Source organism: Artemia franciscana, chromosome 15 (assembly GCF_032884065.1).
Source record: "Artemia franciscana chromosome 15, ASM3288406v1, whole genome shotgun sequence".
Classification (NCBI taxonomy): domain Eukaryota; kingdom Metazoa; phylum Arthropoda; class Branchiopoda; order Anostraca; family Artemiidae; genus Artemia; species Artemia franciscana.
In genome coordinates this window covers 33,233,367-33,243,073 of record NC_088877.1, presented here as the reverse complement: position 1 = coordinate 33,243,073, position 9,707 = coordinate 33,233,367, and positions in this window count along the sequence as shown.

Genomic DNA, 9,707 nt, shown 5'->3' with positions numbered 1-9,707 from the left:
TCAGTCAACACAGAAATTAAGTTCTGAAATTAAGTCATGAAATTAGTTGCCGTCATTTTTGCTTTGACGGTGACGTCATTCAAGTTATATAAGACATATGTTCACGTAGAAATCTATTAATGTTTAAGTATACAATGACTGATGAAGATGCTCAAAGAGTCTATGCCAAAAAACTTGCTGCTGATAGAGAAAGTCAGAAAAGAAAGCGTTCCGAGGAACTATCAGCAGCAAGTTTTTTGGCATAGACTCTTTGAGCATCTTCATCAGTCATTGTAAACTTAAACATTAATAGATTTCTACGTGAACATATGTCTTATATAACTTGAATGACGTCACCGTCAAAGCAAAAATGACGACAACTAATTTCATGACGTCAGCCGACACAGAAACATGACGTCACCTGACAACTAATTTCATGACGTCAGCCGACACAGAAACATGACGTCACCTGATCCACAGATCCACAGACAGACAACTTAGTTTTATATAGATAGATATATATATATATATATATATATATATATATATATATATATATATATATATATATATATATATATATATATATAAGGTTAATGCTTTATTTAAGGTATCTTAAACTTTTAGAAAGGTTTATTCTTGTGTACTTTATGCTTTAGTCGATGAAGGCCAGAGTAGGCTCTTCTACCAAAAGCTTCCCTTCGCTTGAATTTTTTGTCTAAAAATGTTCTTGGATACCAATTTCATGTGAAAAAGAAAAAAAAAAGAAACTTTCATTTGTTCAGATTACTTGAAATGCAATGCTAAAGTCTTGATTTTTTCCAAGACTAGTACAAGCCATGTAAATTTTGGTGGGGAGGGGGGTAAATGTATTCTGCAGTATCTAGGGGGACAATTTTGTTGTTCTTTGCGTTAAATAAACAAAATAACACAAAAAAGTATTATTCAAAATCAAGGGAGGAGCCACACAACTAATTTGGGAAAGGGATCAAATACCCTCCCCCCTTATTGACGCCACTGGCAAAGAACAGTAGCGTCATTTTACCAAGAAGAACAAATGAGAGTACAGGGATCAGAAAATATTCAGTGTCCAAGCATTGTATATTTTTCGTTTAGCTGGTTCTATTTTCAGACGGTATTCGCTCTTCATTGCTTGGACACAATCGCTCCCATACTATAGCTTGTACTGGAAGTTGACGAATCGTATAGCCTGTTGCTTAAATCACTCCTTTGTCCGTCATTTTGATACATGAATGAAATCAAAGTAACCCACCTCCAAAGGAACATCATGGTGTCAGAGGAATCAATCAATAACAAGATTGTCATTACCGTATAATTTCGCATATAAGTTCAAAACAAAGCGAAGAGATCCAGAACCGAAGCGATGTTTCGAATGATCTTCACTGTCGAATAAGACTCAAGGCATATAATTATCTATCCTTGTAAGTGCAGGGTATGAATGTCGGTATATCAAGATGGATGAAAGTTTCTCTATTGTTTGAATGACAGAATTGACTCAACAGAAGAACTGACATAAACAAGTCTATATGTGGAAAATGTGACTGTGCTTTCAAAGCCCCCTTCCAGAAAGTTGTCTGGGAAAACGGAGATGAGCCATGTTCTTTTGAAGAAAATTAGTCTGTTAATGCAAGGGTGAGGGTAAAAGAAAAACAAGTGCCTCAAAATTGGTACTATTAGATTTCTTAAATGGTACTTGTACATTCTATTCAAAGGTGGAGACCGTGTGAGTGTATTTATTAGGGATTCAACAAACTTAAAACTCCCGAAAACATTCGATAACGAGAACCAAGATTTGGAGGGGGTAAGGTGTATTTTTCGAAATTTAGGAGGAGGGTAAAATTGTTTCTTTTTTAAACTTTTTCAGTTAAAATACATCCCCAAAAAGGCATTTTGCAAACAAAATTCATTTAAACGTTTTTCTTTGATACCGTTAATAAATCTGAAATTCTTGAGACTTTCAGGAATGAATATCAATATATATTACACTGTCAATCTGCATTAATTAGTACATTTTAGTAATTTTAGTTATTATGATGACTTTCTATTTGTTTTTCCGTTTTGATAGATAAATACACACAGCTCGAAATAAAGAATTTATTCAGTAAGGTCCAAGTGTCGTTTTCATCTTTAGAAAGGCACAGTGACATTACCCCTACTCCTGTTTACTGTAGTTTTTTTTTTACTTGATTGTTATATATATATAATATATAACATATATTAATATATAATATATAATTGTTATATATATATAATATATATAATACTCAAACCAAAAACCACACTGTAAAAATAACAAAAGTTGATGTGTCATGCTAGTGGGACGACTCATGCCTTATTTTTTTTTTTTTTTTTTTTTTAACAAGCCCATTTCAGAAAATTGCCGGAACGAAATGGCTAAAAAGTAGCTATTAATTAATACTAATAAAATCCTACTTGTAGCCTTACAACCTTATAGCCTACTTTGTAGCTGAGTGCGGAGATCGACGGTTTTGCCGTCGGGCCCCGGTGATCGGCACGCGGCAGGCTTCTATGTATGAATTCTAATTGTTACTTGTCTTCTAACCACAAACGATCTAGCCTTTTCTTGATCTCAAGTCGTCAAAACAGGTTCGACACAGCCACCCTGGGAGGAATAAAAATTCTTTCGTTAAAATTGTGTGCTATTTAGATCGTTTTTGCATCCAGAAATGTCAATTCTCCAGTTTAAATAAGAAAATAAACTATGTAGCCGATTTTGAGGCCAGGCCCTGTCTTTGCTACTCGACAGGCTGGTCTATATTGCTTCTCATCGTCACTTATCTTGTAACTGCAGACAATGTAAGCCTCTTCTTGGTGTCTTGGCGTTACCATAGGTTAGATAGGTAGGTAGGTAGGTAGGTAAGTTTTATTTTATCCACAATACAAACATAAATAAAAATGACAACACTAATAAATTATTGCAGCAAAAAGAAAGCGAATCGAAAGCCAATTTCGATACGAGCCCCAGCACTCGGCACATGGTAAGCATGTATATATTGATTTTCGTTGTGAGTAGTTGTGAGTAACCTCCAACTGAGTCAGATTTATTTGCTACTATGCTTAGGGAAAATAGAGGGCTCCCCTCTGACTACATAGAACGTTGTAGGGCCTCAACGACTTGTAGTAATAAAGAGTTGCTTTGTTTATGACATTTTCGTAGGTTTTTACTTCTCGATTTGTTTCTCGATTCACGTTTTGATTCATGCTGTTGCTTATCTCCTGGCCACACTTTTCTTTCTTCTTCCTTTGCCTTTTTGAGTACTTCACACAATTCTTCAATGTCTTTTGCTTTAGCTGCCGGTTTTGGTCTCGTCTCATCGGATGGTCCAGTTTATTGATTTTTAATAAACTGAGCATTTATTGCAATAAACTGGGCTACACTTTGGCATTTATTCTTTGATGTGAGATAGAGTGAGAAGTGTGATGACATCCGTTTCTTCTGGGTTTGTTTGTTTATACCGTTTGTATTGTCGACCGGCTTTCGAGCCAGTCTCCCTGCCTGGGATGTTATGTGAATAGTTAATAATATGTTATAATAGTTATAATATGTATAGTCAAGAATAAAAGACTTGGACTTGAACTCGCCCATCGTGAATTTAATTTGTCCAGGCGGTTCTCTTGGTCTTACCTCGTTTGATAGTTTAGGTGGTTCGATAGAATCATCATTCGTAACATTGCAAATTTTCATTGTTGGGTCTTCCTACAGCTATTATATAACTAGTTGCGTTGAAAATAGTAAGTTTAGTTGTGTTTATTATGTTCTATCTTTCTTTTTATATGAAAAATAGAAAATTAAACTTCTTTGGAAATTTTCTGATATTTCTCTATTTTCAATCAAAAAATTATAATTTTTGATGCGACATCATTAATATTTTTGCAGTTCGCATAATAGCTTTAGAGATTCGGAACTTGGAACTAAGATAAAATAACATTTATTTAAAAACAAAAGTTTAAGATACTTATAAGTTCAATTCAAAACTATGTCGGCACATGATGTCATTGCAATACTGATGTATATAAAAAGGACATCAATCAAATAGATATATTTCTTTTTTCAAATTAAGGCTCTTAACGAATGTTCCAAACTTCTGACCTTTCTGGATGGTTTTTTAGGCCAGAAAATCCCAGGATGCCAGTTTTCCCGAGAAAATATGGCGCCGTTTCCGAGAAAAAATACATACATAATTATTGTTCGTTCATAAAGATAATACACATATATATATATTTATTTATTTATATGTTTATATATATATATATTTATATTTGTATCTATGTATGTATGCGTCAGAAGTGTAAAAATTAAATTTGTCCGTATTAACATGTTAAATACTGCATCAAGACATTATATAAAACGGAATTGTCTGAAATTAATTGAATTTTCCTAGTTGAAAACTAATCCTTGCGCAATATCTTATAGTACACATTTCCTCTATCTAAATATTGTTTACTAACTTTATTGGGGAGTTCTTGGAATTGGGAAATAGCGTGAGTTGGTAGTTCGAAACAAGACTAAATTTTAACTCTTTCCTTTGAAGCATTTCTACAAGTCTCTCAGCAAAAAGGTCCTTTTATCCCGTCATTCATGCATGTGTTAAGTATATTCACAATAAAAAACCTATAGATGTAAAAAAAGCGGAAGAGTGAGAGAAAATCAGAAATCGAAAACAGAAGTATAAAAAATAAAACAACGTTTGTCCTGGAAACAAAAGGAATTTAAAACGGCCTTGTGTCATAGAACAACTCTCAATTTAATTTACTTTATTTATTAGAATTAAAAGACATTAATCCTGGAGATAATATATCAAGTTTACCCTCAGAAAAAAAAATACTACTGTTCGTTATAACAAAAAGTTACAAAATTTTAAGCAAAAAAGCCCGGGGTCAAAAATAAACTTTGATCTCAGTGTTAACACATTATAGATAGGATCATACTCTCAATATAAACAAGGTCAACTTTGGCGTAAGCCCTTGCTTGTTTAATTAAGTAAAATATCCACTCGTATCTTATTATGGAACGATAGATTACCAATTTGTAATTACTAATATTTATTGATGTAACAAAACAACTGACGTATTTTCATGGTCTCAAGATAAATATCGGATTATCAGTGACAACACAGCAATCATTGGACATTATGACTGGGGATTTGAAGGAGGTGGAAACGTCTCTCGCTATTTTTTTGTAATTTTTGTCGATTTTAACTTTTATTGTCACTTTTTTATTTAAGCTTGAAAAAAGACTTTTTTGTGTTCAATTTGTGCTTGATTTTCAATTTTTTCATTTAAATACGTTTTTTTTTCAAAAATCAGAGGTGGTAACTTCACTGGCTAGGCAAGGGCTAAGGGGTCAACCATTTACTTTCGGCCCTGTTTGTTAATTTTTTATTTTTTATTTTTACTGGAAAGAGGAAGTAATGCAAGGCAAAAAGAGGGAAAAAATAAAGGCTAACTAGTTATTTTTCTATTTAGTGTGTTAATGTTAAAAAAACGATAAAAATATTGGGTAATAGAAACAAACATAAAAAAATCTTTCAGCTTATTCTAGAAACTTGAAATTGAAATGTAATTTGGTTAATCGTATAGACATCATAGTAACAGCCTTAAATTTGCGAAGTGAAAAGAAAAAAAATAGTAATGATCAACTGCGAGATTTGAAACCACATCCTCATGAAATGGAGGTACTGAGAGCCCAGTGTGAAACTGACTGCGGTGTGATCAGTGACGCCAGTTAAAAAAAATTAGGGGGAGAATGTATCTTTAAGAAGGGACTATTTTTTCCAGTTTTTCCGAAAAAGTTCCAAAAGTAGACATTTTCAGTTTTTTCCAATGAATATATCAACGATATTTCAAATCTAAGGTGGGAGAGGGGGGGGGGAATCTTGAACGGGTCAATGTCCCCCACTAAAATTGATGGCAATTGTTGTAGTAAACTAAAAAATTAGTCTGAAGTAAATAATATGTCCGAAGTTTCTACATACATTTAGATAGCATAGTAAAAAAAAACAGACTTTTAATATATTACGTCTTTTCACGCCAACGATTGGTTCATCCAGGTTTTAGAGAAGGACTAGGAGGAAGTTTTTATTTTTTTTTATGAATTTCTAAATCTTATAAGTGTAAGAGCAAACTGTACAAAATTATACGGCATCCAAAGGAGATTGGATAGTCGCCGACCCATGTCATCAGTCCTATGTCACAGATGCTATCACTTGGCTTCGCATAGTAGAACAAAGAAAAAGTTGTCTCAGATAGGGGGACAAAATAATTTAGCTAGCATTCACACAATCCAATCTTGACTATTGAAGAGTCTAAGTCCTCCTAGAAAAGGGTGGGCTCCTTCTACTCGTGTAAAGGACCCATTAAGCGAAAAACCAGTTCATCTGAAACCATATTTACATGAAAAAAGTTTCTTGATAGGAAGTCTGCCAGTGCGACTTGGCAGAGCTACTTCCAGAATGACACCAAAGAAACTCATCTGTTTCATTTTCTAATCCAAGAATATAGTTGACGATACCCATCTAGAATAGGTTTAAGCAGCATACTATTCACAGCAATCCTACTAATTTCGGAGTGGTACAAAAATTATTAAGTTTTGAAATATACGACACTTGTTCTGGCGTTGACATAGTAGGTCTATAAAAAGCGAAAAAATGAAAAATCTTATGTCGACTGCTCACCCTTTTTAATCCACCAGTAGGTGGCTGAAAGTGAGAAAGAGGACTTGTTCTCCACGTTGTTGTTTTTGCTATTTATATGCAATAAGCCTATCATTATTATTATTATTATTATTATTATTATTATTATTATTATTATTATTATTATTATTATAATTATTATTATTATTATTATTATTATTATTATTATTATTATTATTATTATTATTATTATTATTATTATTATTATTATTATTATTATTATTATTATTATTATTATCATTATTATTATTTATATAAATTTGATTCTTCCCAATTAGAACTTAATTTTCTAATTTAACATTTTGTTCTATCGCTTACACTACATGATACGTTTCTCAAGGGAATACTTCAGAAATTATTTATTTGAGTAATTATCATATGGCTATCTCAAAATTTTGTTCGGATGTATTTGGGGAAACAAGGGGCATGGGAGGGAGACTAGTTGCCATAAATCCTTTTTGGTCACTTAAAAAGGCAGCTAGAAATTTTGGCTTCCGTTCAAATGAGCCCTCTCTCAATCTTCAAGGACCATTGGGTCGATGCAATCAGCCCTGGAATTAAAAAAAAACGACAAAACAAACAAAAGCAACACGCATCCGTGACCTTTTCTTCCTGCAAGAAACACAAATTCCACATTACTGTAGATAGAATCTTGAAACCTCTACAATATCTTCTCTGATATGTTTCCCCCATTTTTCGAAAATCCGGCAAGTTTTCTCGCGCTCGGAGCTTTTGATGGGTAGCTTTAAACTCAATGAATTTTACACTTTTGGGATCAGCGTAAAAAGACAATTCTTTTGATGCACCAAATGTTACAAAATTTCCGTTTCTTAGAGTCCCGGGTACTATTGGGCCGAGTCGCACCTTACTTACAGTTCGTTACCACGAGCTGTTTTTATACAGTCGCCGAGTCTACAGAAGATCCGCTGATTTTAAATGAATTTGTCCTGATCTTTTGAAAAAAAATGGAAACACTGCTTTTGCAGGATGAGGGCTGAGGATATGCAGGGCTTAGTTTTAATGCGATCTTAATTCCTGCAGAACTGCTTTATCTTCAATGCTTTTATAGAGGCTCGGGAAGGAATTAAATGAGGTAAATATAATCATATATAAATTCCCCAAATTTCCTCCCCTTTTCTAAACTTTTCATTTTTGTCACCAGATTTCTTTAGGAGATGGGGGAAGGTTAAACCCCATTTGAATGATACGTTAATCCAGAAATAAGTTTTTGAGCACATACCTGTTTTCAACTGTTGAATTTACAGTTTTTAAATTTGTTTATAAGATGCCAGAGCCTGAAAACTTCTACTCATACAAGCCCAAAGATTGCGTTTTATTCAGGAAAATAAACTAACAAAATATTTTATTTAAATATTTCAATGTCCCTTGGTCACATCGTCGTAACCTTGTTCGCACCAATCATAATCGGGAAGGTACTTCACAATAAAATTTGTCAACTTGCTTCAGCCCACGATCAGCTAGTCCAGAAAATAGATACTAGAGGAGGCAGTCCCAGGGATACCATTTATAAGCTTTTTAGGAGATTTTAATCATCTTGAAAATATGCACATTATGTGGGACTAAATGCGGGTAGGCCATTAGCCTGTGCTCCTTCCAAGATCTCCCGATGTGTGCGAATTTTCCTTTTATTTCTTACAAATTCCATATCATGAGTCCATTTTAATGCTTCTTTTATGTTTTACGATCTAGAAGCAAAATTATGTGTACTTGCCTGTCAAAGACTACGGGTATAATTAGTTTGATTAGAAATATTGTGACTGTCGTAAAACAAAAAGAAAATTTCTTCCTGCCAAATGATACATCCAGGATTTTGGGAGTGAGAGGGGGTAACAGACAGAAATTCTAATATTTCTTTTAAAGACTATTGTAAATGTATGTAAAGCTGTAAAACATGTAAGTAAAGCTGCCCCTGCCAAGGCAAGGGGTAGGTAAAAATTGGTGTTGAGTTGTTTTGACAAATATGTAGTGTCTTCTTTCTTTTTTTGCTTTTATTGTTGTTGATTTACAAATACATATGGTACCCGTCGAAGATTTAAAAACATACCTTGCTGAAAGAAGATCTTTAGTCAAACAGTTCGTGGTAACGAACTGTAGTAAGGAGTGACCCGCCTCAAAAGTAACCAAAATTCTAAAAAACGGAATTTTTGTAACAATAGTTACATCAAAAGAATTGCACTTTAATGCTGATTTTAAAAATACAAGTTTCATTAGATTTACCCATCGGAAGTTACGAGCCTGAGAAAATTTGCATCATTTTAGAAAATAGGGAGAAACACCCCTTAAAAGTCATAGATTCTTAACAAAAATCATATCATCAGATTTAGCGTATCAGAAAACCTTTAAGTAGAAGTTTCAAACTCTTATCTACAAAAATGTGGAATTTTGCATGTTTTGCCACAAGACTGATCACGGATGCGTGTTTATTTGTTTGTTTTGTTGTTGTTGTTGTTTTTTTGCTGTTTTTTTCCCAGGGGTAATTGTATCGATCCATTGGTCCTACAATGTCGTGTGAGGGCTCATTCTAACGGAAATCAAAAGTTCTAGCGCCTATTCTAAATGACCGAAAAACTGGAGGGCACCTAGAACCCCTCCCACGCTCATTTTTTCCCAAAGTCACCGGATCAAAATTCTGAGATAGCCAGTTTATTCAACATAGTTGAAAAACCTAATAACTATTCGGGGACGACTTATTCCCCATAGTCCCCGTGGGAGGGGCTGCAAGTTACAAACTTTGACCAGCGTTTACACGTAGTCATAGTTATTGGGAAGTGTAGAGACACTTTCAGGGGGATGTTTTTGGTTGGGTGAGGGGTAGAGGGGAGGGGGTTATGCGGAGGAGCTTTCCATGGAGGAATTTGTCATGGGGAAAGAAAATTTCCATGAAGGGGGCGCAGGATTTTGTAGCATTTTTTAAAGAACAATTAAAAAAAATATGAAAGTTTTTTCAACTGAAAGTAAGGAGCAGCATTAAAA